Raw genomic sequence first — 10767 nt, 5'->3', positions numbered from 1 at the left:
GTTTTTGTTTCTTTGTATGCTCCTCTTCACAGTATATCTACCCTGTTTTCACTGCATTTGATGTCGGTTTCCTGCACCTTGTATATACACTTCTCTAATTCGGGGAGGGGAAGGGAAAAATCAAGATGCTTAAGTAAGGATACAGGTTGACTCATTGTAACAAGGACATACAAAACGCTATGTTGAAAACGAACTTTACAACTTTGGTGGAGGGGGGCAGGTAGTAGTGGAGGTGGGAGGGAAGGGTGGTAGGGGCAAAAATCAAAGGAGGAAGTAACAATGATCAATAGGAAATGTCCTTATTACCTTGCTCATATGCGTAGAATTTTTACAATTAAAAATGTACGAAAAACTCTTTCCAAAGTGAACTGTGCCTAATATGAAATAAAAAGTGTTAAAATCTGGAAGTATAGCTTGTGGAATAATTTAAGAAATCAGTTTTCACTAAAGAAATGCATACCAGGGAAGAATCTGCAAATGCTTTTAGACTTTTTTTAAAATGTTTTTTATTATGAAAATATTCTACAGAGGAGTTACAGTTACATGAGCAATGATGAGGACGTTTCTTATCCAGCATTGTTGCCTCCTCCTTTGCTTTTCCCCTCCCACCTTCTCACCTAGAGCTGTAACTATCACATTATCATTGTATAGTGTTTCGAACCACTGTAAACGGAAGCACTATGGAAAGGTGTTTCCTTTATCCAGGGTCACAGAGCAACTCTTAAAAATATACAAAAAGAGAATCATCCCATAAATAAATTAGTATAAGACAGTCTTTACTAGGGTACTAACTTACTTGACAAGAGCACATTGTCATCATATTTTAACATTTAAAAGAATAAGATACATATAATAGTTGTATTTTGAGTTTTAAAACTATTTCAGATTTCACTATATACATTGAAAATCAAAGTTGCAAATTTCAGGAAATTCTTATACCATTTCTTCCATAGTTCCTTCTTTCCTTGTATTTCTCTATTTCTCCATCTATGTACACATTAAATTTCTTATGAACATTTAATTAAATATTCATAGTTTATTTGTGTGAGGATGTAAAATGTTTTATTTTGTAAATATATTTTGTAATAAATACAGCAACATCAATTGAAATACATGACACTATGATTTTTTGTTTTACCTCAATCTCAAAATGATAAAAATCATTCTATTGAGATGTTACTAGCATACAACAAGATAAAATTTTAAATCTATCAAATAAGGACTATAATGAGGACATGTAGGTATCATTATAATGTTATTTAGAATATTTTCATCATCTTGAAAAGTTCTTTTCTGCTTTTTTCAGTATATGGACCATTCCCAACTTTAGGTCTGACAACAAATCTAAATTGTATCAATAATAATTCAAATTTCTAGATTGTCACATAAATGGAACAAATATGTATGTGTAAAAGTAAGAAAAATTACAAATTCTACTTCAAAAATCTTGCGAAAAGAAAATCAAATAATGTTAGTAGTGTGATAATGTTAGTAGTAGTCAGAATAATGTTAATAGTCCTTAACACAAAATGAAATCAGCATCTCATTGTTTCCTTTTTAAATCTCTGTGCTTATTTGGGTGATTCTAATCTCTCTAAACATAGTTTTTAACTTTAGAATACAGCATAATAACTAAATAGAATAATTTTTAAAAGTGTCTTTGTTATTCAGCCCAATTCAACTGAAAAGCAGAAAAATTGGCAGTATTACTATTTCTTAAATAAAAAAGATCACATTCAAAATTTTAAAAAATCAATAAAAGTAAATTTCAATCAAAATTATTTTCATTAAAATACAGGCTCTCATCCAACTCTTTTTACTGCTTCTCTTTCAAGTCTTTCTTCCTGTTTCCATTTTGTTTCAATTTTTGCTACTCAGAAGCTGGAATTTTTAGAAAGTCAGTAGATCCTTTCCATTTATTAACTTTTAAAATAGGTTTAGCATGTTAAAGAAATAATATAGTGCAAGATAAACTTCTACCAGAAGGAATATTAAAATTATATTTGAACAGAAGACAAAATGAGCGTAGAGAAATCAAATGTAGGCACCAGTGGCTTATACTTGCATGTAACTCCAGATACTTAGGAGGCTAATAAGTGGATCACAGTTCAAGTCCATCCAAGACTGTAAAGTTTGCAAGCTCCCTTCTTAGCTCATAGATAGGCATTGTGTTGAGTGCACCTATCATTTTAAATTATGTGACAGGCTAGGCTAAGATTGGGACGATGGTGGCTGCAGATAAGCCTAGATGGAAATATCTGAAAGCATTCTCAACAGAATCAGACTTGAGATCAAATTCCAGTACTACCCAGAATATCAAATTGAAAGTAAAATAGCAAATTCTAAACTAGGCAAAAAGAATCTGATGTATATAATGATGTATGAAGTTTTCAACAAGAATATGCAGTTAAGCACCATGGGTGGTATAAGAATAAACCAAGTGCTCTGCGCAGGTGGCTCATGCCTGTAATCCTTGCTACTCAGAAGGCTGAGATCTGAGGATCAGGGTTCAAAACCAGCCTGGGTAGGAAAGTCCATGAGACTCTTATCTCCAATAAACCACTAGAAAACCGGAAGTGGTGCTGTGGTTCAAGTGGTAGAGTGCTCACCTTGAACGGAAGAGCACAGGGACAGTGCCCAAGCCCAGAGTTCAAGCCCCATGACCGACAAAAAAAAAAAAAAAAGAGCAAACCAAGTACAGAATAAATAGTATTGATTGCAAAAGATAAACATTAATTTGTTCAAAAATTAAACTTGAAGCTAAAGGCAAATTCAAATAGAGCTAACTGAATGTTTACCATTATACCAGTGTCTGTACTAAGAATGACTAAATCAATCTCTTTAAAAAACTTGCTAAGGCATTATTATTATTATTACTATTATTATTATTGTTTTAATTTGGTGACTGAATAAACTGAGATGGGTATTAAATAATTTGACTCAGCCATGCATATAAAAACAGCAGTCAGTATTGATGTTGAAGCAATCAAACACCAGAGACTCTAATATAAACTCCAAACCACAAAGCAATTTAAGCATTATTTAGCTCAATTTCAATGTTTCATAGTTAAACAAGCCCAGAGAGCTTTAATGAATCACAAAGGAAGTTCTTTAGCTTTTAATCTACATTTATGATTTCCAGAACTTCAGACTAAATGTTTACTGTTGTTCTTATTATTATTACTGCTAGAATATGTTTATATTGCAATATTAGGTATTTATACACACTCCTCTATTTAAGCATATCTAATTATGTAAATCGAATCCACTGCACTTAAATAAATATGTTAATAAGCAATTAAATATATAGAGTTTTTATTTTCAGGAGATAGTACTATGCATTGAAGTTAGCTCATTTTTCTTGGTAGGCAGGTTTTTTAACTCTTGAGCCATGCCTCCTGTGTGTTTTTGCTTTGTTTTTGAGTTTGATTTCCCTTCTTGCCTGAACTGGCCTGGACTAATAATCCTCCTACTTGTGCTTCCCCCCTGAGGATGCAGACAATAGGAATGAACCACATGCCCATGATTGGTTGACATATAATTTTGTGAGGATTTTGCCTAGATTTTCCTTAATCTGGATCCCTTTATTTCTACCTCACAAGGAGCTAGGTCACAGAGTAGAACTATCCATTGAACCCCACTTGAATTGGGCATATTAATCTATAATCCAGTTGGTTATGCATATCTATAAGTGAAGTGGAAAAATTTGAAATTTTGATATCAATTGAAATTGTTTACATATTATTTTATGAGTATAATTTTTTAAAAAGTTGAGGGTTGAGCTCTTGTGGTTCACATCTATAATCTTAGCTAATCAGGAGGGTAGAATATGAAAATTGCATTTCAAAGACAGTACACAAGAGACTATTTCCAATTAGCTAGACATAGAGCTGTGGCTCAAGTTGTAGAGTGCTAGCCTTGTTCAAAAAACAGGCTCAGGTTGTCAGGTGCTGGTGGGTTAGACCTGTAATACTGGCAACTCATAAGGTAGACATCTGAGGATTGCAATTCAAAGGCCAGTCCAGGCAAGAGAGTCTGGGAGACTCTTATCTTTGATTAATCACCAGAAAAACCAGAAGTGAGGCTGTGGCCTAAAGTGTTAGAATGTTAGCCTTGAGCAAAGAAGTTTAAAGACAGTGTTTAAATCCTGAGTTCAAGCCCCACAACTGAAAAAAAAAATCATGTTCTAAGTTCAAACCACCAGTATCAATAAATAAAATACGTAAATAAATAAGAAACAAAGGTCTATATAATATGAATGCTGACAGCTACAATAATGGGTATAACTTCAAATAACCACATTAAGATTTTTTGAGACTTCTCTATCAGTTTTAAATTTTGTTGATTATTTACTGAATGTGTGGATTTAAGTAGCATGTTACATTCATTTTGAGCAGTTATCAACGTGAATTATAAATTCAACTTTGATTTTGTTTTAATATTTAAGGGAATGATAGTTGCAAGCAATTAAGAACATATAGAAAGGTGGGGCTGGGAAGGTGGCTCAGTTGTAGAGCACTTGCCTTGCATGCCTGAGGCCCTGGGTTCAATTCCCCAGCACCACATAAGCAAAAAGAAAAATGCCAGAAGTAGCGCTATGACTCAAGTGGTAGAGTGTTAGCCTTGAGCTGAAGAGCTGAGGGACAACACCCAGGCCCAGAGTTGAGGCCCCACGACCGAGCCCCCCCCCCCAAAAAAAAAGAACATATACAAAGGTGCCATACCATTATTTGTTTGAGACATTATTTGAATACATAATGTATTTCAGACCTGTGTATATGTTTACATAGATAAAAATCAGGAGACATGTTTGTTCAGTCCTTCTGAATGGCTTTGTTTATGATCCTTAACTTCTGAGCACACATTCTGTTGGTTCACCATTCAGTGTCATCTTGTAGCTTGCTTTAATAGTAGAAGTGATCAAATGAAGGAGTTTGTGTACAAATCCTTAGTTCTGTTTATGAAATCAAGCAGAACCCAAACTAGCTAGCTCAGCACAATCGCAACCTGACATTTCTCATCTTATTTTCACATTAATAGTGTTCACATTGACTGATGGTCTCTGTATGTCCTTGACTTCTTCAAACTATAGTCATCAAGTAGAAAAAAGTACAAATCTTAGTTTCTATATATAACTTCTGAAACTGTAAATGTACTGTATAGCTAATTAATGAATATAATTATAATAGAATCTAAATAGATTCATATTCTTTAATTCATATAATAGTGAATAAAAATTGATTCTACATTTGTCTAGAAGCAAAAATATAATCTTTCTTTTTTCTTCTCTTCCATATATTTTTTTTTGGGGGTCCGGTCATGGGGCCTGAACTCTGGGCCTGGGTGCTCTCCCTCAGCTCTTCAGCTCAAGGCTAGTGCTCTACCACTTGAGCCACAGCGCCACTTCTGGCTTTTTTCTTTTTGCTTATGTGGTGCTGAGGAATTGAACCCAGGGCCTCAGGCATGCAAGGCAAGCGCTCTACCACTGAGCCATCTTCCCAGCCCCTCTTCCATATTTTTTATGTGTTGTTCAAATGCTTGCTTTTCTAAAGCGACCAAGCAGCAATAGTTTTATTCCCTGTTCATATAAACTAGAAGGGAAGTCAGTTCCTAGAGGAAGTCGTTAGTTCCCAAAATGAAATAGCAGGATATATGTTGCACTATTGTGTTTAGACAAGAAGACCTCAGGCATTTAGCAGAATGTACCTGTGGGACTTCACTATTGTAGCCAATAACAACTGAAAACCTTTAAGACCTGGAACAAAATGAATTCTAACCCATGGCCACTGTAAGCTAAGAAAATTCATATCTTATTCAAGTAAAATGAAAGGGAATAAAGTGATCAGGAATCAACATGACACACATATTGTCCATTAAGGACCAACTACACAAAATGATATTTTTTCTTTCTGAGAATATTTTTCTTTGATACAAAATAGAATTATGTAGTCAGTAACCCAATTTAAAGAAGAGTGAGTAATTAGAATAGAACTATCTCATCTATCTGTTATTAAAATTGAAAAGAATGATTCCTGGAAATGGTTTATTTAGAGAAAGGTCATTCAATTTTCCAATTTGAATATGTTCAGTCTGAAAGATATGAAGTCTTTACCATCATTTTATTATACTTCAACATTTGACCAAACTACTTCCACTATTTTTTTTATTTTAAGGCTTAAGTTCTTTGATCCTTAAAATCAAATTATTATTAAAAACCACAGTACAAAGATATAAATCTATTGTTTCCAGCAGATTGAGTATATACATACTTTTACTAAGTGTTCAGTAGGCAAACACAGAACCATACTGCACAGCACCTAATTAATTGTTTGTATCCAGGAAAAGTCACTGCCTGTATGTATTATGAAGGAACTTATTTAACATGACATAATTAGTAGTAACAAACTCACTATAGTATTAAGTACTGTTATGTGGCAAAAATGGAGATGGTTTAGCTCATCATATGAAAACAGGAATATCTAAAGGAAGGACACTATATCCACATTCTACCTAAGCTATCATAAATGTGGGGTCAAGATGGTGAACTTACTCCAGGGTATATCTTTCCATTCAAATTATTACAGAACTCTGGGTTTCCCTTTAAGCTACTACTCAGAACTATAATTCTTCACTAAAAGAGCCCAATTATCTTCTAAATACTATTACTAATGTACACAAACAAGATGTTACACATAATAAGTATTCAGTATATCTTTTAATTGGAATTACAAGTACAATGCTTGGGATCAAGAAATCAAAAAAGAAGCTAATCACAGATGAGATGATGATTAAAGATTTACAAGACGTTATGTCAAAAAAAGAACTTTACAACTTTCCCGGGGAGGGGGGTGAGGAGGTGGTCTTCCACCCCACTGAGGGAGGGGGGGAGATGAGAAGGGATGGGAAGGAGAAACAAAGGAGGAGGCAATAATGCTTGAGAAGAAATGTACTCATTACCTTACCCATGTAATTGTAACCCCTCTGTATAGTATTTTCACAAAAAAAAGTTAAAAAAGAAAAAAAAAACTTTTCAAAACCAGGTAATTTCCAAAAAGACTCAATCTTTAATTATGTCATTTATCTGGTGATTTTCACTGTGATTGATAACCTAACAAATCTCATTAGGTTAAAAAGGAGATTCCTGAAGTCATTATTTGGAAAGTAACCTTAAATTCAGTTACCCTCACATCCATACTAAAATCTGTGATGTTTAAGTCTGGTATTTAAATGATCTAGTATTGGCATACAAACTATTACATCCTCTCATATACGTTAAGTCCTCTCTAGGTTACTTAAAATAATACAAAAGGGATGCCATATTTGTTATAGTAAACTGTACAGAGCAATGACAGGAAGCCTGGTCATATTCAGATTTTCACGGACAGACTTCCCCGACTATTTTCAATCCATATTTCATTAAATCCACAGGTGTGAAACTCACAGAGCAGAAGCTTTACCATACATTCTATCTTGAATACTCTGGGTACTTTGGACTTTGATCAGAAACTCATAATTATAGTCCACATCATGAACTAACCGAATACACAAGTCAAAACAATATTGCTTATACAAATTATTAATTTCTCCAAGACTTTTGCTAAGCCAGCCTATCACAAAAGAGAAAATGAAAAGGGAACATGGTACATACATTAATAACCTAGGGACAACGCTGTGCGCATGAGCTACAAAAAGCTGGGTAGTAGCGATTGCGTCAGGCAACAGAGGTTGAGAGGTTCACCCTATTGTGAGATGGGTAGGCCCTGGCAAGTAGGATCCAGGATGTAGAGCTGGCTGAGTCTGGCCATTTCCCACCAAGGGAGATAACATAGAGTGAAGAGGGTAGGTAGTCAGTAGTAGTGGGAAAAGGAGGAGTTGGCGAATCTCTTACAAATGGCGCCCAAGTAAGATCCAAAGCCTAAATTCCAGGAGGGTGAGGGAGCGCTGCGCTTCCATGAGCCTCTCCTGTACGAAGCCAAGTGCATGAAGGTTGCAGTGAAGGACAAGCCAGTGAAATACTTTATCCATTACCGTGGTTGGAATAAAAACTGGGATGAGTGGGTTTCGGAGAGCAGAGTGTTCAATCACGTAGAAGCCAATCTTCAGAAACAGAAAGCCAACCAGGAGCAGTGTGCAGAAGGGAAGATGAAAGGGATAGCCCCAGGAAAGAAGACATCGGGCCTGCAGCCCAGAAAAGTTGAGGTGAAGTCAAAAAAGACCAAGCAAAGGACGTCTGGCAGTGGCGAGGGTGGCAGTGCCAGTCAGGCCCCTCAACCTCCACGCAAGAAATGATCCCAACTAGACTCGCCCATGGAACAAGAAGAGGTCTTACTGAACACTTCTGAAGATCAAGCCAAGATCCCTGAAGAGCTCAAACGCTGGCTTGTGGATGTTTGGGACTTGATTACCCAAAAAAACCAGCTCTGTTGTCTTCCTGCCAAGAAGAAGTGGATTCCATTCTAGAGGAATACCAGAACTGTAAGAAATCGGGAGGAAGCCCCAATAACATGGAGTATTTTGTGAATGAAATCGTGGCAGATAAGAGAGTACTTAAACGCCACATTGGACACACAGCTGCTCTCTGGGTTTGAGAAGCCACAGCATGAGGAGATGCTCCAAGGCCACCCGGAGAGCCCATGTCCCAAGTGCATGGTGCACCACATCTCCTGAGATTGTTCGTGGGCATGAAAGCATAGTGACCTTCCCACCCATGGATGAGAAGAGGCCCTGTAACTGAGCTATCTGCAGAATTTCCTTAATTACCTGGACAACAATTCGGCCACTTTGTTCAGTGCCAGCAATTCTGAAGTGGCGACTCTTGAGTACCAGCAGAAGGCCCTGTGAAAACAACTCCCTCACACATGCGTTGGGATCTACGTAGACATGCGCTTTGTTTCTGTTCCATCTCTTGCATTTTGAAGATGTTGGTGCCGGATAGAACTGATGTTGGTTTTGTGCATTGTTTTCAGGAAACAAAAACTGAACATCTGAAAAACAATTTTGAATAGACTGAATTCCAGAAACTGTAGCTATACAATTCCTTGCATCTATCCTTTTGAATGTGTATTAGACACAAAACTGAAAGCACCAGGAAACAAGCCACCATTATTCAACAGCTTAAGCATATAAAATGCCTAATGGGGTCTTCTGAGTATCACTGCTGAATTCTGGACACTATGTTGGTTTTTTCCAAGTCTTTCATTTCCTAACAAATGGGGCAATGTCATTCTTTCTGACAGAGGCATAGAATTCCATTGTATATATATACCACATTTTCTTGATCCATTCATCTACTGAAGGGCATCTGGGTTGGTTCCATATCTTAGCTATAGTAAATAATGCTGCAATAAACACAGTCGTGCTGGTAGCTTTAGTATGGTCTTGTTTGTGATAATTTGGGTAAATGCCCAAAAGTGGGATTGCTGGGTCATAGGGGAGCTCTATGTGGAGTCTTTTGAGGAACCTCTATACTGCTTTCCAAAGTGGTTGAACAAGTTTACACTCCCACCAACAATGCAGTAAGGTTCCCTTCAGTCCACATCCTCCCCAGCATCTGTTGTTATTAGAGTTCTTGATTATAGTCATTCTAACTGGGGTGAGGTGGAATCTCAATGCTGTTTTGATTTGCATTTCTTTTATGGCTACAGAGGTTGAGCAATTCTTCATTTGGCCATCCTTCTTTGCTCTTCAGAGAAGTTTCTCTTTAAGTCTTTAGTGTTGTAACCCTGACAAAGGGAAGGAGGGCAGAGCTTTCAGTCCCCTTTTGAAAGCCAGTGGGTGTGTGTTGGGGGGGAGTCCAGTCTGTCTGTTGGTTGGTTGGTCCATCCTTCTAAGTTTAAATGACATATTCACATTTATTTTCTGTAATGAGATTTTTTAAAATTTTTATGGGATAAAATTTGAGATTCAATTTACTAAAACAATCAGTAAGAAATTTAAATTTTAAAATTTGATTCCTTATATTCATTTTTTCAGTTAATTAAAAATTACTTGAGATACCATCTTTATTTTACTCATTAAGAATATCAATATTAGAATCTATTAGCAGTACAAATTTTAAATTAATGTACATGAACTTGACAATTAATCATATTGATACTTCTCTAGTGCTTGTTCTTTTAAATTAATCATATTAAGTCATGTAAGGCAGGCCCAAAGAAACATAGGTCCCATGGTTTCCCTTATTTGTAATAGCTATTATATGTCTGAGACAAGCAGAAAGGGTCAGATAAGTTGATGTTAGGCGAAATGAACCCCAAGATAAGGACTCAAGTAAGTGGTTTTTCTTGCTTGCTATTGTTTCTAACATTTATAAGGTGATTTCTTTGTTGCTTTGTATAACCCTGTTTTCACTGTATTTGATATTGGTATAATTTGGGGAGGGGAAGGGAAAAAACAAATTGTTTAAATAGGGATATAGATTGACCAACTGCAACAATGAAATGTACAAGATGCTATCTCGAAAAAGGAACTTTACAACTTTGGGAGGGGGTGGAGATGGTAGGGCAGGGATGGGAAGGGTAAACAAAGGAGGAGGCAACAATGCTTAATAAGAAATGTACTCATTACCTTACTCATGTAATTGTAACCCCTCTGTACAGTGTTTTCACAATAAATAAACTTATTAATAAAAAATTAAGCATGTGCTTTGTTTAATCTGTAATGTTTTTGTATTGTAGGAAGTAAAATATTTTGAACAAACAATAGAAAGGGCACAAAATTGTATTTTGAAAAAGCGTATTTTGTCATATTCAGCATGAATATTTCCCT

General features: G+C 35.9%; 1 pseudogene; it reads left to right on the top strand.

Moving 5' to 3' along the window:
• Positions 1–7890: 7890 nt before the first annotated feature.
• LOC138831592 (mortality factor 4-like protein 1 pseudogene) lies at positions 7891–8841 on the top strand (annotated as a pseudogene).
• Positions 8842–10767: the final 1926 nt, after the last annotated feature.

The sequence above is a fragment of the Dipodomys merriami genome, unplaced genomic scaffold, assembly GCF_024711535.1.
Source record: "Dipodomys merriami isolate MVZ:Mamm:240054 unplaced genomic scaffold, mDipMer1.0.p SCAF_2, whole genome shotgun sequence".
In the NCBI taxonomy this organism is placed as follows: domain Eukaryota; kingdom Metazoa; phylum Chordata; class Mammalia; order Rodentia; family Heteromyidae; genus Dipodomys; species Dipodomys merriami.
Note: the sequence above shows the minus strand (reverse complement) of the source record. Positions and strands in the feature narration are given on the sequence as shown.